This window comes from Macaca fascicularis, chromosome 1 (genome assembly GCF_037993035.2).
Source record: "Macaca fascicularis isolate 582-1 chromosome 1, T2T-MFA8v1.1".
In the NCBI taxonomy this organism is placed as follows: Eukaryota; Metazoa; Chordata; class Mammalia; order Primates; family Cercopithecidae; genus Macaca; species Macaca fascicularis.
In genome coordinates this window covers 51,273,629-51,298,311 of record NC_088375.1, presented here as the reverse complement: position 1 = coordinate 51,298,311, position 24,683 = coordinate 51,273,629, and the positions used below count along the sequence as shown (strand labels likewise).

Here is a 24,683-nt window from a genome sequence, read left to right as displayed (position 1 = left end):
CCTCAGGAAAGTCTACTAAAAAAAATGAAAAATTAATACCCCACAAAACACAGATAAGACCACAAAATACCAAAATGGGGAAGTAAAAGAGTAACATGGGTTTGTCCCATCAGATATGCCTTGACATAACATAGGGATAGGAGGTAGTCATTTGACAGCCAAAAATGCCTTGTCATTTAGATAATTATCAGTTCTACATAATAGGAACATTGCCAAGCAGCAAAGGGAGGAGAGCATTTCAGGTTGGTAGGTGTACTCAGCAGTACACCATCAATGCCATCAAGAAGTAGGGCATTAATGAGAATAAAAATGGCCATTGCATATGTCAATGCAGAGGTTTTTGTTGAATTCAGCAGTGCTGGGCAGACCAGCATCTTGGTAATAAAGAAGGGTACTTGTTATGGGTTTTATTGGAGCTAATTTTCTAACTCCAGTATCTCATTTTTTGAAACAGTGTTGTTGCAGATGTAATAAAAATGAGGTTATAATACATTAGAGTAAGCTCTTAACTCAAAACGATTGGCACCCTTATAAGAAGATGACCATGCGAAGACACAGACACACAGAGAAAACACCATGTGGTGACTGAAGCAGAGATTGGTGTAATGCAGCTACAAATCAACAAGCAACTATGATTGATGGCCACCACCAGAGGCTAGGAAGAGGCGAGGAAAGATTCTACTCAAATATTCAGATTCTCAGAGGAAACCTGGCCCTGCTAATGCCTGTATTCCAGACTTCCAGCCTCCAGAAGTAGGAGACTCAATTTCTGTTGTTTTAAGCCACCCAGTTCGTGATACTTTGTTATAGCATTCCTAGGGAGCTGATACAGCTCCCAACTGGGCTCAAAGCTCAATCAGAGGAGAAGGGACAGTTCTGAACCAGAATATACTTGGTTCGCTCTCCCACAGTCTCCTGGTCATTGGATGATGTTGGCCCTTGATTTCAGCCAAGGACCTCCATTAATTCAAGTAAAATTGAGAAATAGTTTTTCTTTTATTTTTAACCACATGATGTCAATAAACAGGTGAACTTAATTTACACTTGAAAATATATTTATTCTTCTGGTCTTGTGCCTTTCTTAAACTTTGTTACACATACAAGGTTAACTGGATAATTAAAGTCATTTCCTAGAATATTTAGGTCATAAAAATAATTAACCTGAATCATCTAGGTGATGAATTAAATAAAAAAAAAAAGGCATGAGGGCGGTATTTTCTCCTGACCTGTATATAAAAATGCTTCCATTTTCATAACACTTTTGATGCATGGACACAGCCCCATTTTAAAAAACTAGAAATAAAAGGTCTATATAAAAAATATGCATTCGCAAGAGTTCCATTTTTCTTTTGAATATATCCATTAAGCCCTCAGACGTCTCACTTTTCCCATTTTTTTACATTATCACTGTAGGGTCTCCTAGCAGTGAAGAATACTCTCATAATTTTTTATCTAGTATACCATATCTCAAAGTTCTTGGAATAACCTATGTGTTTTATGTTTGCATTCTTTCAGGAGAGAAAAATATATATATCTCAGGAAAGAAAAAATTCAGCACCTACGGCATAATGTTAGGAGAGAACGCGCCAACAAAATCTAACTTGCACAATAAATCTGTTCTGTCAGCTCCTTGACAGGCATGTTTATGTTGACCTCTTTCTGTTTGAAGAGAGAGGAAAGAAACTAGTGTTGATCAAAGGTTACAGCAGAATAAAAAATATACTGGGACACGAAATTGTGACATGTATTTCCCCCACCAGTCAGGACTCTATGTTCAATATTTTTATTTCATTATGCTTACAAAAGCAAATGAATGTCTCTTTATATTTCCTTAAGAATGAAAAGATGAATGTTTCTTTCTTTGCAAGTTTCATGGAAGCTAGGAACATTAATACTATAAACATTTTAATGCTTGATAATGGTTATGTCTTCAAAATGCAAAACGTTTTATTCTGACAAATAAAAACTCTAAAAAAATAGATGCATCCTTCTTTGTTGTTACATACAAATGGGCTTATATTGCACCAATCTGTTCACTTCATCAAAGTCTTTGAGGGTTCATTTGAAAGATTACATTTTCTAACTAAGCATACCTTATAAATTTGCATTATATGTCCACTAACAGATGTATATATGTCCTCTGTTGTATTTAAGATGTTGCATGGACTTAACAATGCAAAACATTATACTGATGCCTTTCTAATGAAACAAATTGGAGTCTCAGATCTCTTTTAATCTTCTGAAGGTGATTTAAAAAAAGGTAACCATATATATAAACAGATGTGGATTTCACAAAACACTCCTATAAAAATAAAAATACCTAGCACAGTAGCATGCACACAGTGTGCAATTTCATGGAAAAAGGAAAAAAGAAAATAAATAAGGAAGGGAGATTTAAAGTGAGGAGTATTTTGCATATATAACATTTCTAATATTCTTTCAGTGAAAGACTTAGTACTATCTTTTTTTTTTTTAACATGGCAAGGTCATTCCACAAAATATGAAATAAAATCAGTAACAGAGATAGGTATCTTAAGCCTATGATGTGGGTTTCCTTACTAGGTGAATGTTCTTGCTTGATGTCTAGGTGTTTGAAGTGTTAGCCACGTGGAAAAGCACCTAAACTGTTAAAATTCTGCTTCTGCAGCCTCCCAGGACTTCCAGGCAGCCATTAACAATATGGCCACTTGAGTGCTCTCTGTGTGACAGGCACTGTGCTGGGTGCTATAGTGATCTAAGGACTTGGAAAGACATATAAAATGAAAATGATACATTCCTAAGAAAGACATGGATAAAGGCATTTAAGAGAGAAGATTACTTCTTTGAGTAAGCTGGGAGATCAAGAAATACTATGGGGAAGTGGGAACATTTTAACTGATTTTGAAGGATATACAAGATTTAAAGATACATCAGTGGGGATAAAAGACCATCCTGGGCAGAGGGAATCTGTAAAAATGGGGATTACCAGAGCATCCACTTCACAATAATTGAGAGGATCAAGTAAGATGCTTTCTATGAAAGTAATCTCTAAAACATAATTTTAATGTGATGATTAGTATTCAGCAGAACTATGCTCTGAGTTCACAGACTTAACAATTCCAGAAATTTTACAGTTTGTTCCCAGTACCAATTAGAGAAAATTACCCTTCAAAACCCTGTTTTGGTGAAGACCTATTTGAATAAGACTACAGAACTTTATTAAAAGATGTAAATGTCTTCTAGGAGCTTGAAAAATAAATACTAAGAGGTAGTATTTTTCAAATTAATGTAGATATTAATAAAATTCCAACAGACATAAGTAATTTTTAGAAACTGACCAAATTATTCTAAAATTAATATGAAAAATATAAAAATACAGGATATTTTTTTAATTTGGGAGATGGGAATATCAATAAGAGAGAAGAGTGGCTGCCTTACATATTAAAAACATGCCAGAAGTCCACAATAATTAAACTTGTGAGGCTGGTCAAGAATAGCAAAGACAGTTCTACTGAAGAGAATAGAAAGAACAAACGTAGAAAAGCATAGAGCTAAACAATCCATACTTGGTAAATCTAACAATTCAAATAGTTTAGGAAGGAAGATGTATTTATCAATAAATTTTGCTACATCAATAAAGTTCTTACAAAATATATCAACTTCAGAATAGACAACATTTGTAGTTTGCAGCTGATCTAAACAAAACCCATTAAAGGCTTAACAGAAACAACTGATCCCTGGCTGGAGAGCCAGAAAAGTTACTAGCCAGATTTCTGAGTACAGACCACCACCAAACAGAGTGGAACACCTTGGACAACAATGTAAGCATGAATCCTGCAAGCGTAAACCCAATAGTAAGCCAAGATGCCAGAGAACAAAGGCCCAAATAAAAAGACATAAATAGAAAAATAGATATAAACATACATATATAATTATATATTTAACTTTAAAACACAATTTAGAGCTGAATATATTGCTGAAAATAGCTTTGGCAGACAAAATCCCAAAACATTTATTGATCTAGGGATCATGTGGACAGCCCTTGGATAAACCTAACTACTCAGGTTACCTGGGCTACTCACCAGGATAATAATAATGGCAATTACTTGAAAATATTTTATAGTATTTCTATGGTTCCAGGTTTTTCCTTCTGCAAGTTCCTTTAGGGACAGGGAGCTAGTTTACTTAACTCCAGAGCTCTACTTTCTAGGAAAGAACCCACTGCATAGTTGAACATAAATATTTAATGAATATTTGAATTAAACTAGGGGCTCTATGAGACTCCTGACTATGGTTTTCTATATTTTCCTCCAAATCTTAATCATTCTGATATCTTTTTAAATATAAAAACTTTTTTTGGCTTCATGCTTTCTAGAAAGTACATTGATAATGACTCATAAAATTAATTCTTGGAAACCACCATGTTTTGTAATTTAAACCAGTAAATAAGCAACACCCTGGAAAAAAAAAAAAAAACCTGGATCTTCATGCAACAGGGTTACCTAAGTAAATATTCTAAGACTGTAACAATTAAGAAAACACTAAAACCAAGCTTTATTTTCTCTCTTTTATTTCAACAAATATTTAAGAAGAATATGACTTGCCCTTGCCCTTTACCCATAGGGAATACACACACATGTATACACACACACACACATACACATACACACACCCTTACTCCCTGGGTTTTACGATGGTTAGCAAACCTGAGCCATTTAAAATTACTCATATAAAAATGATACTGCTAATATTTTGTAAAGACTCTTAATAAAAAAAGAAGTATTTAAGAACTAACAGATATAAATTGGCTTTCTCACAGTGTGTTTACATTATTGCACCCCAAAGATAAGATTTTTTTAATGTAGTCCTTTAGTGAAAATAATATATTTCAAAAGCACTAGTTTTCCTCTGAAGAAGTTGGCCGGGCGCGGTGGCTCAAGCCTGTAATCCCAGCACTTTGGGAGGCCGAGACGGGCGGATCACGAAGTCAGGAGATCGAGACCATCCTGGCTAACAAGGTGAAACCCCATCTCAACTAAAAAAAAAAAAAAATAACTAGCCGGGCGAGGTGGCGGGCGCCTGTAGTCCCACCTACTCGGGAGGCTGAGGCAGGAGAATGGCGTAAACCCGGGAGGCGGAGCTTGCAGTGAGCTGAGATCCGGCCACTGCATCCCAGCCTGGGCGACAGAGCGAGACTCCCTCTCAAAAAAAAAAAAAAAAAAAAGAAGCACAGAAAGGTAATGTGTAATAATTGCCATTGAAAGCTATAGCCTCACAGTGTAACTTCAGCAGCCCCTGATCCCTTTTTCTCTGATTCCCAGCACTGTCTCCTGTCACTTAATTTATTCACCATCATATCACAGTCCTACAGTAATTCTTACTCCTCCAGAGCTCTGAGAGAACAGTAGGAACATTTTACTTCAAAGAGCCACTGTTGCAGAAGCAGAGGGCCCCCACAGAAGCAAACAATCAGATCTTTATTTCCCTTTCAAAGTGACTGATTAGACAGCAGTTTTATAGTGACCATTATAAAGTGCTCGCATGTGTCAGAAACCACTCTTTGTGTATGTGTGTGTCTGTGTGTGTGTGTGTGTGCAAGTACGTACCCTCTTAATCTTCACAACAACCCTATATGACTGTTGTCATCACCGCCATCTTATGGATGAGGGAACTGAGGCTTATGGAGTTAAAATCATAGAGTTAATCATTGGCCATGATCAAAACCTGTTTACTGTGATCCTAGAGGCGATGTTATTTATACCAGGCTCTACTGCCTCCCCAGGGCAGGCATTCATCCAATCTGCCTTTCAAGGCAAAGCAAAAAGATTATTTTCTTCTACCCTTCTTTAAATGTACATACTTTCTGATCTAGGAATTGAGATATTTCTATTTTTAGATAGCTAAGTGGCTGAGGATTATCTCTCCTGTCAAAATGATATTCCCCATGTGGCTTGTATTGAATAAACTTATTAACAGTAAATTTTTCTCAGGTAAACTTGAGCTTTCACACACACACACACACAAATGGTATCCATGAAAGAGTGCCTTTAAATGGTTTAAGTCACAGCAGATACGCTTGGATATTCAAAGTGTCTCATTACAACCTAGGAGATAGAAGACTTCTCTTTGACCAAAGCTTTATCTCTCCATCTGCTCTTGTTCAATCACATTAGTAATTAGAAGATTTCCATATCAATTCCAAAGCCTGGGCTGGGCAGAACAGGGGCATTCCTGTTATTTCCTTTCACAAATTGCAAATTTGGCTCCTGTTTTAACAGCTAAGCTTATTGTGTCTTCACCATTGCTCATCCAGCCAATATTCCCATAGATCTTTTTTTAAAAGACAAAAAAATTAACACCCTCAAAACTTACAGGGGAAAATTTTTCTTACTAGGAAAGACTATCCATGCATCTAGATAAAACAGAAGACATGGTTTTGAGCAGGAAATCAAGGTTGTCAACTTGCATTTTGCTTTGCAATTTATACTTTTCACATTCCCATTTTCTGCCTCTATATTTTTGTTGAATGTCTGCTACACATCACACCATGTCCTAGGTACCATCCTAGGAGATACAGGAGGAAAAAAATTTTATTAACCCTATGAAACTTACGTTCTGTAGGAGCAGGCAATAAACAAGTAAAAAAATATATATAAGAACGAACATTTCAGAAAGTTATAAGTGCTATGAAGGAAATAAACAGTATGATACGTTAGAGAATGAAAGTTAATGATGAGGGGGCATCATGATGTGGGGTGGTGGAGAACAGAAAGGCTGGTCTTACCCAGGAATTGCCTTTGGGTTGAGATCTGAAGGATGAAAAGCAACCAGCCACTGGAGAAGCTAGGAAACAGTACTCCAGGCATTACTTCATTTATTCCTCTATGGGACCCAGTGAAGTGAACATTTTAGAGAAAGTAACACATTTCACAGTTAAGAACACTGACTTGGAAGTTAACTTCCAAGAAGTTAAGTGATTTACCCATAGGCACCCACCAATGCCCCTATCAAAGATGACTCAGGAACCATGACTCATGGCAATGCAGTGCTTTCTCTTATCAATTCTCAATCATAAACACACATACTTAACATGAAATTCAAGTTACTTTTCTGTCTGGTTTTCCAAAAGATTAAGAAAAACAGTTAAATGATTCAAATGTTATTTATCTCATTCCTTGAATCATCCTATAAATGCGTTATGGGGACTTAACTATAAATAACCAAGAATATATAAATAAGTAGTGTTAGAAACTTATAATCCTTGGTTTTGGCATGTTATATTTATGCAATCTTATTAACTCTATTTGCTTTTCATTAATTACTATTACATAAGCTACAGTAAAACAATATGCATTTGAAATAATTAATACAATTGTTGTCATCCACTATATATAACGTGGAAGTAACTACTGAACTGTATAAATGTGTTTATAAACATATTATTTCTCTTTCATAAACGGTTTAGTTTATGTGTGTTGGGCTATTCTTGCATTGCTATAAAGAAATGCCTGACACTGAATAATTTATAAAGAAAAGAAGTTTAATTGACTCACGGTTCTGCAGGCTGTACAAGCATGGCACCAACACCTGCTCGGTTTCTGGTGAGGGCCTCAGGAATGTTACAATTGCGGTGGAAGGTGAAGGGGAAGCAGGCATGTCACGTGACTAGAGCAGGAACGAGAGGGTGAGTGAGGGGGGGAGGTTTCACACACTTCTAAACAACCAGATATCACAAGTGCTGACACACTATCCTGAGGATAGCACCAAGCCATGAGTGATCCACCTCCATGACCAAACACCTCCCACCAGGCCCCACCTCCAACAATGAAGATTACAATTTAACATGAGATTTGGAAGGGACACATTTTCAAACTATATCAAATCAAGGTGATTTACACACACACACACAAAGTAAACATAATAAATTTCTGGTATACTAGGTAGGACCACTTCCAACCCACTGGTAAAATAAGTACTTATTTGTGAGTGCCCTCAGATTATATTTTTAAGTACCTTAATAATCAGAATACATATTTTCAAAATTTGTAAATTGCTCTTTATCCTCTACCTGTTACCCCCCTACACACAGATATGAACAGACACACACCCCCCCTTAGTACTTTCCTTCTTACAGTTTATGTTTCTACATCTCAGAAAAGGTAGGGGAAAGAGTATAGGGTGGCCTATAACTCTTCTGTTGTTGAAAAGATGAGAGCTATAGAAAATATAATAGCTAGCATGTTCAATACATAACAGGAAAGTGATGAAAGTCTGGGGTTTCTTTTGTGCTTGGAAAAGAGAAAAGGGAAAAGAAACACAGAGGCATTCTTGGGGATGAAGAGGCCCTTAGCAACCACCCAAGAAAAACTCCTTCAACCTCTGTTGAAGAGAATCTCAACAACCCCTGTCTGCTATCGGACAAGAGAATCTCCTTCAACCTCTGTCTGCTATCGGAATTTAGAGTTTGGTCAGAATGCACAAGTGGAGTTCTATTAGTCTCTAAGTACTCACAAGTCATTCTTTTCTTGATCCAAGAACTTTCGAGTTTCATATCTTTGTAACTGCCATTTTAGTTCAAGTGAGTCCAGAGGTAAGTGAAATAAGGTGTGTGGGCAGAATCTAGCATTTCTATAACACTAGACTTACTTTCTGTACATTTCAGTTCCACTAAAGAAGGGTCTCTGGAAAATATTGGAGCATCTGCTCTCTCAAACCAGAGGATAGTTTCTGTCAGAGCAATCACTGCTTTTGGAAAACTAAATCACCCCCAGACACAGGTTATAGAAGACCAACTTCCCAATACATGGATAATACATATGTGGGTAAGTATCTGAGGTTTGAGATACATAAGATACATGTAAAATGCATGAACCACATCTTAAGTGAGATCTTAATCACGTCTTGATTGCAACGCTTAAATCTATGTAAACTTGGAGAAAATTTGGTCCTCTGAAGTTCAATTTTCTCTTTGCAAACATTGAATAGTATCCCCAATCTTGCCGAGTTATTTCTATGATGAAACGAGATAATACATACAAAATGTTCAGTAAAGGCTTAACAAAGACATCCAGATTAGTTCTATGTACTTGGAGAGAAAAGAGTTAACACATTTGGTTTGAGATAGATTTGCTGTGTACACCATACGAAGTCCTTGCAGGAAGGAAAAGAAAGCAGATGATTGATCTAATCTCCCTGCCAAGAAGATAACTGGACCTTGGAGCAAATGCCGGAATGATATTTGCTATGAGGGAAGATCTTATCTATTGAATGTTCTTAACAAGATGTCCATGATTAGGAATTACTTATAGAAAATCAACCTAGCGCCAATGGATTCATGAAAAATGACTCCCTGGGATAAGTCACACATACTAGGGTCCTGGATTTTTCCTTTCTTTCATGACTCACTGTCCTACCTTTCATCACCCATCCCTGAACCTTTGGAAATATGCAATGCCTTATGGCAGAGCTACAGTTAGGTAAGATAAAAACCATAAGGGATGCTAGTTAACTGGGTTTTATTCTGCTTCTGACTCTATGTTATTTAGTATGTGTCCATCCAGTTCAGTTTGCTATTTTTAATAATTACAAATGTTTTTAACTATTTTATAAAGATATCAAAGACAATATATTCCTATGTGAAAGTGTCCAGTAATATCAGCTTTTCACTTTTAAGAGAATTTCCCATGGTTACGATTCAATGTTCTAATTTATGCTAAGGAAATTTTAAAAATAACGTTTCATGGATAGAAACATCTATAGATTTCCATGCATGGATTTTGTCTGCTTCCTAAGATACCTGAGTCCTAAAACCTGTGAAACTATAGAAAACCATTTTAACATTTCTTTGTCTTCATTTTCCAACTGAAACATGAAGAGAAAAAATTCTGTTCCTATTTTTTTTAACTTCACGAGGATGCTTTAGAGTGTCCTGATGACAGATTATAATTATTTTTTAGCATGTCAGTGAGCGATAATACATTACAACAGAAATCTTAGTGTAAGCTACAGAATGAATCATTAAAATTACTAAAAGTAGTGCAATGCTTTCCACAAAATTTTCTTACATGTATTATTTCATTTAATTCTCCAAATAGGCCATAAGATAAGGTCATAATTATCTTCATTGTGCAGATAAGTAAACTGAGGCTCAGTGAGGATAACTGGCTAATCCCAGATTTCAAACTAAGGAATGTGAAAGAGAAAACTAAAATAATCATATTAATTGAATATTATGAGAAGAGTCAAGCAGAGGGTTTTTGAATGGTCAAGAATTGTGAAGGGTCTGATATTTTACCCTACTTACAAGCTAACAAGTTAGCCTGCTGCAGTTCTATGGATGCTGGCAGAATATGAGTATCTTGGGTCAGAGACAAAAGATAGTTTATTACAGCAATAGCAGTAGCCAGAATGTCAGCATTTGCACTGGTTCCCCAAGCTCCAATTCCCACAAAGCGACATAAAGAGGCTCAGGTGACATCTGCACATGAAGGAGGTTGTACTGCAGAAGAAAAAAACTGAAAATAGTGAAACTAAGCCTTTTAAAAGGAACAATGAGAATGCCTATTCTTTGCTCCAGAGGGAGACACTGTCTCCGTCTTCCTAGGCTGTTTACTATAGGCATACTGAAAAAATAGCCCGGAACAAAAGCGGTCAGTACTTAACTCTCAAGACGTGCAGAAATGCAAGAGACCCAAGGGGAATTGTCTTCTAATGATATACTACCTGTTTTATAGTCCCGTCCTATTTGATGACAGTAAGTTAGGTGCAATTAAAAGCAAACAACGGCAAAAATGGCATGGACCTTGAACCATTCTGCAACTGATAACCAGGCAACTGTTTACCACACTGAGATTTAGGAAGTGTTTAACATGTGATTAATAATTTTCTGATAAATGAGAAATCTGAGGACTAGTAAGAATTCATGGAATTTGATTGGAAGATACAAATGGTATAAGCTGAATTAAAATATAGGCTTTTAGATGCCATAACATTAGCATTTTACTCATGCCCCCTATTTCATACCTCTTTTAAGCCAGTTACCTTAAAAAATAATTAAATGATAGAATTTTCCAGCTAAAAGCAACTGTGATTTCCCCTTACTAGGTTGACTTTTTGTTTTAAGCATCACATAGAGAGAGACTGCCTTAACTTGCTGCATCGCTTCCTATCAGAGGAAATTCTCATTGAGCGTAAATGAAACAACCTTGAGTTAGCCACAATTAATCTCTATATTTGACATGTTCCTTTTACTTTCTATGAGCAAGTAGCAAAAGAAACTCTGATTGACTAAAATTCTAAATGTGATGCTGATATAAAATATCCATTAGTGGAAAGTCAGCCTATTTATAATTCCGTTAAAGCCAGCAGCATTACCCTAATTCACAGTGTTAAATGACAAGATTAGTAGGTGACTTCTTTCAGCTGATGACACATTAAATTGCTATGATTTTTTTTTAAAGTATTTTAGTTGAATTGTTTTACAGAAACTGTGCTCACTGGCACACTGTGGCTCTTCTATTGCTAGTTCAAGTCCTTATAAATATACTTTTGAAATAATTCCAGAAAACACATACTTTTAAAGTTCTGCTCATTACCTTAAATGTTCTAAAATGTGGACAAAACCTTAGAGCAAAATAGTCTTCTCACATAAACCGGCAGATTTTTAGTAGAGGTAACCAGGAAAGCTTGATAGCAATGCCTTAGATTTTTTGGCTTCATCCCTAGGCCAAGACGCCCAGCATTTCATTAGATGTTCACTTCACTGAATTATGATATTTGGTATCTAAAGGTCTCATTTAAAGGCAACGTCTCTCAGGATAGTTAGTCACCAGTTGGTCTGTAAAAGAATGAGGCATGTACATTTTGATAAGTGGTAAACTGTGAGTGAAAAGCACGAGAAAGCAGATATGTGGCAGATATCATTTTCTTTTTTAGCCACCAACTATCTATGTAGATAAATCTTCAGAAACACACAACCAAGACTTCAGTAATTGAAGACCACATAACAGGCTCCTCTAGTGCAATGAATATCCCTACACCTCTCCCTGCAGAATCAGTAAGGTTTAATAGACATATAACCACAGTAAAGGAAAACCAGATAACATAACCAGAGTCAACAAATCATAACATAAATCCTCAGTTGGAAACTGCCAAGGTTTCACAACTGAAGTAACCAGGAAACTGAACAGGCAGAGAGGAGGTTTCACGGAACACACCAGATACAAATATTCTGTGGGGTTTCCAACAGTGTGAAAGCCATGAGGCAAAAATCATAAAACTGCATGAAGCTTCAGGATCAATGTGTGTACAAAGAAAATGCGTTTAGAGGATAAAGGTAACCTAGGAATTCTTGTCTCCATATGATCTACACAATAGTTTTTATAATACAATCTACACAATAGTTTTTAATATAAAGTTATTTATATACATTATGGACTTGTCTTATACCATATTTTAATTATTTCAGAATAGAAAAACAATTTTTTTAGCATCATCTATGTGCCAGGCCCTGTTCTAAGCACTTTAAATGTATTACCTAATTTATGCCTCACACCATACTATGAAAGTAAGTACTGGCCAGGCATGGTGGCTCACACCTGTAATCCCAGCACTTTGGGAGCCTGAGGCGGGCGGATCACGAGGTCAAGAGATCGAGACCATCCTGGTGAACATGGTGAAATCCCATCTCTACTAAAAATACCAAAATTAGCTGGGTGTGGTGGTGCATACCCGTAGTCCCAGCTACTCAGGAGGCTGAGGCAGAAGAATCACTTGAACCCGGGAAGTAAAAGGAAAGGAAAAGGAAAAGGAAAAGGAAAGGGGAAAGGAAAGGAAAGGAGGAGAAAGGAAAGGAAAGGAGGGGAAAGGAAAGGAAAGGAGGGGAAAGGAAAGGAAAGGAAAGGAAAGGAGGGGAAAGGAAAGGAAAGGAAAGGAAAGGAAAGGAAAGGAAAGGAAAGGGAGAAGGAAAGGAAAGGGAAAAGGAAAGGAAAGGGAAAAGGAAAGGAGAAAAGAAAGTAAGTACTGTGACTATCATTCCCCACTTTAAGGATAAAGAAATTGAGACACAGGGATGTTGAGGAAATTTCACAGTCATGCAACTAATAAGTGGTGTGTCTGGGATTCAGACTCAGCTAGTCTAGCTGCAAAGTTCACGGTTTACTCACCGACAATATGCTGTGTTTAAGGAATGTTAGGAATAAGAACATGGTGCATGTCAGTAGTTTGTGAAGGTGATTACTTGAGAACATGTATTGACATGTGCATAGTCTGAGATCCTATCTACATAAATATAAATACATATTTATGTAAATATTGTATTAGTCCTTTCTCAGGCTGCTATGAAGAAATACTCAAGACTGGGTAATTTATAAAGAAAAGAGGTTTAATTGACTCACAGTTCTGCATGGCTGGGGAAGCCTCAGGAAACTTACAATTATGGCGGAAGGTACCTCTTCACAGGGCAGCAAGAGAAAGAATGAGATTACGGGAACTACAATTCAAGATGAGATTTGGGTGGGGACACAGAGCCAAACCATATCAAACACTTATATGTAAATTTCTTTCACCCATATCTTTCCAAATAATAAAGCGCAAGTCAGTTTTTCTTTAAGAGCAACAGATGGAATTTACTTGTGCCAACAAATTCAGGCTTTGCAAAGACTTCATAAAGATGCAAAAGCTTCAAATTTTTTTTCCAACTGTGTAAATATCAAGTATTTTTCTTTTCCAATTCTTTAATACACCAAGGATGTATTGTTGTTCCCAAGACACACACATCTGTACATACACATATCCTGCACCTGGCACACTGGAATAATGTCAACTGTGTTTACTTCAATAATTACCTTCAAACAAACACATGTAGTGATTTTATCTGAATGTCAGCTCCCACATGGCACTTTCCTTGTCTAGCTAAGGCCTTGAGGAAGTAAATTAATGGATCAAAACCTGGGAAAACTCTAATCTAGCCCTTGAAACATTGAGATCTGGAATTTTTAAGATTTCCCCAGAGGTATTCCTATTCTTTTCAAATAACACTCGTAAGAAAAAGGCAGTTAAATCATTCAAGGAAACTTGGTCATTAGAAATGACAACATACCACATACCCAGAAGCCAATAGAAAGTTATTACTAAGGTGGAAATAATGACTTCTGTAATTTTTATGCATATCAAAGATGAAGAAGCATATATGATATAATAGTATGTTTCTCCTTTCTAGAAATATAGATGACTATGTCCTCTCCTAGAGATTCTGATTTAATCAGTCTTTAGTGTGGCTTTGGCATCCTGGATTTTTTATTGACTTCCAGGGATTTCTTATGTCTAGGCAAGATTGACAATTATTGGCCTAGAAGAAATAGTTACGTGGACATTGTGACCTTATGCACTCCAGGGTCATTAGCTATTATACTTGGAGGTCAGAAGTAACATAGAAAGCTGGTTGAAAAGTTCTTGTAAATCATCATCACAACCAATGAGTGATTACTATTTTGAAGTTCTCATTCGGGTTTTCTTTAAGAGTTTGAATGATATGGGCTCTCTTAATTTCGTTACAAATGTAAACACATACAGCATAGCTAGGCAAACCTATGAGTTACTTAATACCTTGCCATGACTCCCCAACAATTACATGCTCTACTCAGTGCAGTCCAGCAGCAGTTCCCCTAGCAATCATGTCACTTCATGACTCTATGCCTTTACACAAACTGTTCTCTATAGACTAGCAATCTAAGTTTTGAAGTAATTGTGAATATATGTGTTCCTTACTACTTAACATTTACCAGCATTTGTTTTTGTTGTTATTGTAAATTGTACTTGCGTTAGCCAAGATAGATCCTTAAATCAAATTGCAGGAGTGAGAGGAGTTTCATAGGATAGGACATAGGCTGACAGAGACTCCAGCAAACTGTAACTGCACCACCTGGATGATGGAATCTCCTCCCGCCTTCCAGGAGGGACACAGCTGACAATTCAGGTAATATTCTCTGCTTTAGTGTCTAGGTAATAGATACCACTTCTTTTCACAGCTTATTGGCCAAAACAAGCCAAATAGCCCAAACTATCTGCAGTGGGCAGGAAGTACATGAAAGTAGATTCTGTACTTTAAACAACTGAGCATCAGCACATTGATTAGTTTGTGATGCCTTCACAACACCAGAATGAGGGATTCTGCATGTGTTACACGGCTCATAATTATTAAGAAAAAGCTGGAAAAGATTTGTTTTTCATTAGATCAACTAGTATTATAATTCATCTGTAGCTCTCTATGTGCCATAATTGCAAACACTGAAAGAGATACTGTTGAGGTAACAATATAATAAAATTAACAGACATTTGGATGATTATAAAATTATTTATCATTACAATATTATGTTAAGAGAGCTCAGTTAGCCAGTAGCTTCATATACTGCACCTCTAAACCCATTTCCTCTAGCTCATGCCTAGCATCTGATAACAATGGCAGACATTGGCTGTACCATTGTAAATCCTCAATATCATTACCTGACAACTTAAAGTACATGTTCTATTATAAATAATTTTTGTTTGCCAGGACATTCATACTCACTGATCTAGTTACTTTATTATCAATCTGCATTTTAAAGATAACCAAAAAAAGTTCATTCCACATGGAATACTATGCAGCCATAAAAAAGGATGAGTTCATGTCCTTTGCAGAGACATGGATGAAGCTGGAAACTATCATTCTCAGCAATCTATCACAAGGACAGAAAAGCAAACATTGCATGTTTTCACTCAAAGGTAGAAACTGCACAATGAGAACACATGGACACAGGGTAGAGAACATCACACACCAGGGTCTGTTGGCAGGTGGGGGGCTGGGGGAGGGATAGCATTAGGAGAAATACCTAATGTAAATGATAAGTTAATGGGTACGGTAAGCCAACATGGTACATGTTTACTATGTAACAAACCTGCACATTGTGCACATGTACCCTAGAACTTAAAGTAAAATAAATAAATAAATAAATAAATAAATGGAAAAAAGTTAATTCCAGAGGCTTTCATTATTCATTCATAACTTTGCTTACCTTTCTGGGCTACTTTTGATAGCAGAAAAAGTACCTCAAAAATAAAAATACCGTTTCCCTTTCTGAAATATGTCCATAAAATAGAAAATCTATGTTTATTGCATGCCTACAGTATATAATTTGGTTCTAAATCATTAAATCCAATAAAAAGTTTCTTCAGAGTAAATGGCTTTGAGATTAACATATTTCAGTATTTTAAAACCACCTCAGTTCTTCACTGCAAACAGAATTAAACAGTTATATGAAACAAGATACCATAAGTTTTCCTGTGTAGGTATTTAGATTAGCTATTGAGACTACTGTGATAGCAAATCTTTCTCTCTTTTTGACATATATATTTTTAAGGACACTTTGTTGTGATATCACTTAGTTGATGTATATCTAGATAATTTCACTGTGTTTTCACAATGTAGAAGTATTTTTAAATAATCAAGGATGCTACTTATAAGAAAAATAATTTCTGATTCTCACTTATTTGTAGAATCTAAAAATCAAAACAATTGAATTCATGGAGATAGAAAGGAGAAGGATGGTTACAAGAGACCGGGAAGGGTAGTGGGGAGGTGGGATGGGGAGATGGGAATAGTTAATGGGTACAAAAAAATAGAAAGAATGCATAAGAACTAGTATTTGATAACACAAAAAGGTGACTATATTCAATAATATATATATTGAATATATAAAATATATTCAATAATAATTTATTTATACAATTTAAAACAGCAGTCCCTAACCTTTTTGGCACCAGGGACTAGTTTCATGGGGGGATGGTTTTAGGATCAAACTGTTCTACCTCAGACCATCAGACGTTAGTTAGATTATCATAAGGGACATACAACCTAGATCCCTAGCATGCACAGCTCTCAAGAGTGTTTTCATGTGTCTCTGTGAGAATCTAAAGCCGCTGCTACTCTGACAGGAGGTGGAGCTCAGGCAGTAATGCTAGCTGGCCCTCCGCTGACCTCCTGCTGTGCCGCCTGGTTCCTAACAGACCATGGACAGTACCCATCTGCGGCCTGGGGATTGAGGACCCTTGGTTTAAAATAACTAAAAGAATACAATTGGATTGTAACACAAAGGATAAATGTTTGAGGGGATAGATACCTCACTTTACATTATGAAATTATTACATATTGCATGCCAGTATGAAAACATCTCCTGAACCCCATATATATACACATATATCTTTACTATTTACCCACAGAAATGGAAATTAAAAATAGTAATAATGTATAATGTATAATAGTATAATAATGATAGTAATAATGGTAATAATTTATGCATATTGGAGAATTTCAAAGTATTTTAGGGGAGTTTATCACACTTCTCTCTACTGGGTATACAGGACCGTAATAGAAAAAAAGTATACCTTGCATCTTATAAAAGGGGAACTTGGTATAAAATACAATGAAATGAAGGGAAGAATAAAGAAAATACATTTGACTTTACAGTAAAATAAATCTAAGCTTTCCTGAACTTTTCATTTATCTCTTTTCTTAACTATTTTAGGTATAAAGTGTCAGTCTCATTTTATTGAGCATTTTCTTTTCAAATAAAACATACATTGTATCAAAGATTGCACTATAATACTAATAATTAAAGTAAAAAGTTCTGGCATGTGTTTGCATTTTTTTTTCTGTTATGGTTCTTTCTCTAGTGAACCAAATAGTCATGTTCCACAGAGTGGAAAGTTGACAATTCAGGAACAGCTCAATGGAAGAGATGTACAGGCCAAGGGAGGGGGATTGTTGACCTTCCGTGCTCTCTCAGCGGGGTACCATCCTCCCAGCACCTCAAAGTGTTCACCGACCTGGAAGCTCCTCAAATCATTTTTAATATATTGGCATACATGAAATCCCAATGTGTAATTTGTCAAGTTAATAGATCACTATTAACTGAAACATTTAACTAATTTTAATGTAAAATTACCTAAGAGTAGTACACACCATAAGCAGATTTTAAATAACCTGGTTCCATATTTTATGGAATATTCATAGGCTGATTAGTTTCCGTACAAAACAGATGTTCTGATGAGAGAATGAAAATGAGGAAGTTTTTCTTTAATGTATAAAAGCATCAGAGCATGGCAAGAAATAAAAAGAGTATTTTTCCCAAGTACTGACCTACTAATAAATGTTTGATGTAGTCTAGTTAGCCTACTTCTTATAATGAGAGTATGATTTTATTTTTAAAAGTTTTGAATGTCTTTTCCTTCAAGTCTTAATACAAAAATATCCCTTTGAACTTAATTATAGCTACAAATAAAGTGGCATTTTCCAAAGTGCTGTACAGCGATTTAGTGCAATGCAGACATGTGTCCTATACCATGTTCCAGTTGAATATATGAATAATAAAAGGGACAGAAATTAAATAGGTTTCATGAAGCTCCAACAAATATCTTGTGAGACCTGAAGACTGTTATTCAGTCAAATGTCATGTTCTGTTTGGACTCCAAGTGTAAAGAATGATCATTTCTAAAGAATTGTAAACTGTCTGCCTTACAGTATTATCTACACCCAACATCCTGGCATAAACCATGACTTTTTCCCTGATGAAACTCAAACTCATCTTTTCTCATTTGAATAGAAGAAACAATATCTTCCTTCAATTTTTGTTTCGCAAACTCCCCCACTTTAGTATTAGTCACTATTCCATGGCAGGAGATGTGTGTCCAATCTCAAAAACATCTTGTCCTAGCCAAAGCCTGGCTTTACCCTGCATGTTTCTCTTTAATAGTAACTGTTTATTTTATTATATCTCATGTTTCTCAAGATTTGCTCTTAAGGATGGTATTCTTCTTGCTCCCTCCGGGCACCTTTCTAATTTTGAAAAACTTCTGCATTTTGAACTTATTCAGCTATAACACACATGTAACATCCCTCTTCTCATTGATTTAATCATGAGAATCTTAAGTATTTTGTCTTATGGAAAATTGCATCTTAGTCATGGTCTTCCATCCTACTACTGTCTTGAAGACACCCATATCCATGCAAGGGACCAGACCAACAGACCAACCAGAAAAGTATCCAGGTATTCATTTCTTGACTGGGTTAAGATGAAGGGGTGGGATGCTGGTGCAACCCTTTTAACTAAACCTTATTCTCCGATACGCAAGGAAAAGCATAGCCAAAGCTAAAATATAAGAATATGATAACATAATTCATCTTGACTTTTCAATAATTCAGTTCTGATTAATCTTAATTACTTATTTATTGAATACATGCTTTTAAGACCTTATTATGTGCTTGGAAGTAAACAAAGCGAAAATCCTCACATTTGTGGAGCTTATATTCTAACATGGAAAGACAGATAGACAACATAATAAGTAAATTATATAGTATGTTAAAAAGCTCTAGGTGCTAAGAAAAAAATAAAAGAGTAAAGGTCGTCAACTGAGCCACGGCAGAGGGCCAGGCAAATGGGTAGACTGCAACTTCAAATAGGGTGGGTAAGGTAAGACTCATTGGAAGGTTTCTGAGCAAAGATTTGAACGAGGTAAAAAAGTTACCCATGCACCTATACAGAGGAAGAATTTTCCAGACAGTGGAAACTTTTAATGCAAAAGTTCCAAAAAAAGGGCACTCCTGGGTTGCTTAAGGGACACCTTGAGGCCCTGTGTGGTTAGAGGGAAATGAGTGAGGGAGAGAGAAGCCAGGGAGTTAATAGAGTTAATGGGAATGTAAAGGGGGCAAGTCATGTAGAGTCTTGAAACTCAGAGTAAAGCTGTTTTTACTAGGAGTGAATCAGGAAGACATCACAGATTTTTGGAAAGAAGAATGACTTGACTCTCTTCATATTTTAAGGGGATCATTTCAACTGCAATGTTGACAACACACTGAAGGAGCAGAAGCAAAAGGCCAATGAGGAGACTACTGCAATAACCCCAAATGAAAGATGTTGCTGCAGAGTGGTAACCAGTGCAGGTGGTGAAAATAGGTCAAATTCTAAATATATTTTGAAAGTCAAACCACAGAGATCTTTTGACTAATTGTGTATGAAGTTTGAGAGGAAGGTAAGAGTTCAGGATGACTCAAATTTCTATCTGAACAACTGGAAACAATGGACTTCCCATGATGAGTTTGGAAAGGCAGAGCAGATTTGAGAAGGCAGAGTGAGGGATTTCATTTGGGAAATGGGAAGATTCGGTTGTTTATTAGATAGGTAAGTGGAGATGCAGGCAGTTGACTATATGAGATTGGAATATAGAAAAGATGTCTGGAGTGATAAATCTGAGATGTAAAGGGTTTTCAGGGATAATTTTGAGTATATCTAATTTTCACTTTTAGCTGACAGTGTACGATCAATCACATAAGATGCTTCTCCCTTACACTTTATATAGTTTGTAAAATACTTCCTGCTCAATGCAATCATTAAATATAAATATTAGAATTAGCATTTAACATTTTAAAATAGAAAACCAACAAGTTTTCTACCAACTATAACAAAAAAATTAAAAAGAAATATTTTTCTAAGTTTGTCTCAATTGATTTTGGTGATGAATCTCTTTCATCAGGGGCCAAAATTGGGTAAAATTTAACAGGGTAAGTAATTTTGATTTCTCTACCATTGTTCTTCTCAGTCATTTACATGAAATAAAAATCTGGATCAATCTTTAAGAGCCCAACATGCCCAATCTGGCAGTGCATCTGTACAACAACTATTTGGAAATTATCCTGTTAACATGATCAATGGAGACTCTCACAGCAGATAACCCAGGCTTAAAAGTAGCATTACCTAAAGGATATTTATCAGCTTTTGAACTTAAAGTGTCTTTATTATTTATTAATGGTGTATTACAATGTATTATCCTCATTGCTGGTTGGAGGAAATTGTAATAAAATGAAATGTAGAACAAATGTTCTAGTTTGAATAAAACTACTTTATGCCACTCCCTTCCCCTCCTAAAAGGGAGAACAGAAGGAGAGAGAATCCCAAGTCACTCTCAAATGAAAAATTAGATGGATTCTTAATGGGGAAGAAAGAAAAAAGGCAAACTTTTTTTTCCTTTAATATTATGTACTCATTATACAAAGTTCATAAGTAATTAAATGAAGCAGAATCAAGGAATTATTGTCTGACATAAAAATAATGTACCTATTCTGCCAAACAGCCTCAAAAAGCATCTTATACCTTGAAGAAGCTGAGATATGTTCAAGAAGCATTCGACAAAATATCAGAAATCCAGACTCTGCTCTCAAAAGGTCATTTATGTTTTGAGGAAACATTTGAAAAAGTAAACAACAAAATGGACAACATCCCAAATGGTAAAACTGGATATAGAAGTCCTGTACTTTTCCCTAGTTACAGTTCAGAACAGAATGTGAAATGAAAACATTACTATATTAGAAAATTTTTGTATTTGCCAGTGATCCAAAGTAATGAAAAGGCTAAATCTGGCCACCTGACAGATCTTGCTTTTATTAGAGTATTCTGGTTTGGTAAATTGGAATTTGAGGCAGTTTATCGTCAATGCAATAATACCAGATTATATGGAACAATAATAAAAAGTGGTATTTCTCCTTTTCTGTGAGCAATTTACATTTGAGGGCTGAATAACTTGTTTCATATGAATTATGCAGTGGCTACTGTCTTATTGATATAATGGAAGAAGGCAATCACCACCACAGAATTTACTGATTCTGGGAACTGAAGGCAAAGTATATTTCCTTCGGGACTTAGAGAAGGGTAGCCTATGTTTTAGCCACATTGATTTCATACAACCCAAAATCCATGGCCATTTAATTGTTGTAAAATGTGTTTGAAAAAGAAAAGTATAATAGAGTTGCAGGAGATACCATTTCTCAAGAACCACACATTCAGGTATGTAAAATTATATATACATATTTTTTCCTATAATTAAACATAATTTCTACCTCCATACTTCATTTTCCCTGAGAGAAAGAAACATTCTCCAGCCACTTCCAGATAAACTTATTTTATTATCTAGAATTAAACTCAGCCAAGCTTAAGATAATCTTTCTCCTGCTTTTTCTGGGGTACGGTGGGTTAGGTGGGGTATATTTCTTAGTTTTGATCTGTCCTGGGCCGCTGTCACTGAGAGGCCCGATCATTCCATCACTGGCTATTCAATCATTCCATCATGGCTATGCTCATCTCCACCACTGTCATTCAGCTGTTTTCACTCTCCCCTGCTGGAATCCAGAGACTGTTATGTCCCCCATCTGGCCTCCAACTTGAACAACGCATGCTTCCATCTGTGCCCGCATCTTTGTGTCATGTCTGTGAAACTTCTTCAGACCATCAATTCTCGGTATTATCCTTGCTTTTCTGGGGCCCATGGAAACATATTAAGTGTTTGCCCCCGACTACAGCACTCTCTCTAAGGCTGCATTCAGGCCCACCTGCCTAGTCACCCATCCAGTCATCTCTACTCTCTCTGCCTGGAGTGACACAAGTCTTCTTCTGCCATACTTACAGTTTCCTAGGCAACTGTGACAGTTTGTAAACTAATAATCGTCTCCTCTTTTCTCAATCCTCATGACCTAAAATGTTTAATCATCTTCTCCCACGTGTTTGGAGGTGAATGCAGAGCAATCCATACTGGTATCTAATTCTCTTAGTGGCCAAACTCTCCCAACTTTACCATTAACTTAGAGGCCCTTCTCTAATCTCAGTAAGCCAATAGATTCTTCTTTCTGGGTCATTCCTTTCTTACACCTGGTTGTAGCTTTTAGAAGTGAACAACCAATGTTGCAACGTTAAATACTATAGCTTCTTCAAGGAACCATTTTTTTCTTCCCAACTAGAACATAGATGACCTAAATTCCTTATTGCTCAAATGGGGTAGGATGACTGGATTTAAGAAAAAGAAAATAAAATGTGTAATGCTTCATATACCACCCTGGTGCACAGATGTTTTCTCTATCAATATATCTTATTGATAACAGCTTTGTAGTCTACCAAAAATTACTTTCAGTTCTAGTCATTTATTTATTTAACAAACATTATATATCCTCTAAGTGCCAAGAAGTGTGCTTGGCACTAGGAATAATGATAAAAACAAAGATAGCCCCTGTCTTCATGGATCTTACAGTAATCAAAATAATGACAGTTCTATACTGTGAGTAATGCTATAAAATAAAAGTAGATGGTCTTGGTCCTGTGTTGGACCTGGACAATTTCTGTAACAATGTTTTGAGAATTTAAAAATGAGTTAACCCAGTGAATAGAGTGGCAGAGTGGTGGGGAGGCGGACGTTCTTGCAAGAGGGAACCCCACTATAAGACAAGGGTGGCTGCAGTGCAAAATGCTAGGGGGAGAAGTGAAGCAAAACGGGGTTGGAGAGCCAGCTGGGGTCGAACCACACAATAATGGTGAGAAGGGAAAGCCCCTGAAACATTTCACCCAAGACAATGACATAATCAGATTTTCATTTTTAAAAAAATCTCTGGTTACAGTGTAGAGAAGAAAATAGAAACTGTGCTCCTTACTAGCTCTATTTCTTCATCTCCAAAATAAAGATAATGTGAAGGGTTTGTTATGAGAATTAAATGGGATAATGCATGTGAAGTACTTGGCATAATGCCTGATCCAGACTAAATATTCGATAAGTGTTGTTATCACAATGATCAATGCAGAATTTTGTAAAACGAAAATTCAGATTATCACAGTGCATTAAGAAGAGGATAAAAAGCTTTGTAGTCAAATTTGCATGCTTATGACTATGATTTTTTACTTATTGGCCCTGGGTTTCATATTCCATCTGAAATTCCACTTTCTCAAACAGAAATAGAGATAATCCCACATATTTTCTAGTATTGTTATGGAATAAATACATTAATGTATATGAAAATGCCTGGCAAAGACTTGATATAGTTATCTTGAATGTTTTTCTTCTCCTCTCCTTTTTCAGAAGAATTAACTCTTCTGGAGCTATTCGGTACACTTACGAAGTTGTGTTATTATGTACAATCCTTGGTGAATTGCTGCTTGATTATACTTTTTGAGAGATTGTTGACCTAAAAGCATTAATTCCGCTTCCCAAAGGGCCTAACTTACTCTCACATGGCTAGAAAACAGGCTCATTATAAGCAAGAAGATGGAGAAATAACATGAGTCATCTCATTTTTAGCAGGAAGGTGGTCATACATCTAAAATGAATGGGATGAGGAAAGGATTAGAAGAAAATGGACAGTTTACCCTCTTACCAATGAACTTTTGGTCATAAATAGAAAAGCAGAATCTTCAAAGCAGTGTGGTCTTTGACATGCAGACTTTCTGACTTATAGTTCTTTAGAAAAATTGTTTAGGGGATAATTTGCAGATGTTGTCAAAGTGTTAACTGCTTTCATGTTGCTAGACTTATGGACAGCATATGCCTCTTCCAGGAACAAGCGTGAATACTCAAATCTTGAACAACAAAACTACTTTTCTAAAAGGGACACTGTAATTGAACAAATGGGAATAAATTTAGTCATTTCCATGGCCTTTCCAGTCAGCCTTATCCTCTAAAGTATAAATTAGAGTGGCAGATGCACTGGAGGTTTTCCACGTTGGTTTGTTAAAAGGTGAGTTGGTTGGTGCCAGCAATATTGCAAACCAGACAGTGGTGATTTGGCTTTCATGGGTCTGTGGGCCAACACTGAGCTTAATTTAGAAGGAAAAGGCCATTCATCCAATCATTCAGCCATTTGC

The 24,683-nt window shown here is 36.2% G+C and overlaps 1 long non-coding RNA gene across 5 annotated transcripts in view; it reads right to left on the bottom strand.

Moving 5' to 3' along the window:
- Positions 1–24,683, bottom strand: part of LOC101925508 (uncharacterized) — a 373,900-nt gene that overhangs the window by 33,809 nt on the left and 315,408 nt on the right. For 4 of the 5 annotated variants that reach the window (XR_010584614.2, XR_010584620.2, XR_010584615.2 and 1 more), the window contains one exon: positions 7,533–7,644. The exons of the other annotated variant lie outside the window; for it this stretch is intronic. This is a non-coding gene — a long non-coding RNA (uncharacterized lncRNA). The remainder of the gene's footprint in view (positions 1–7,532; positions 7,645–24,683) is intronic. 5 annotated transcript variants of the gene reach the window in all.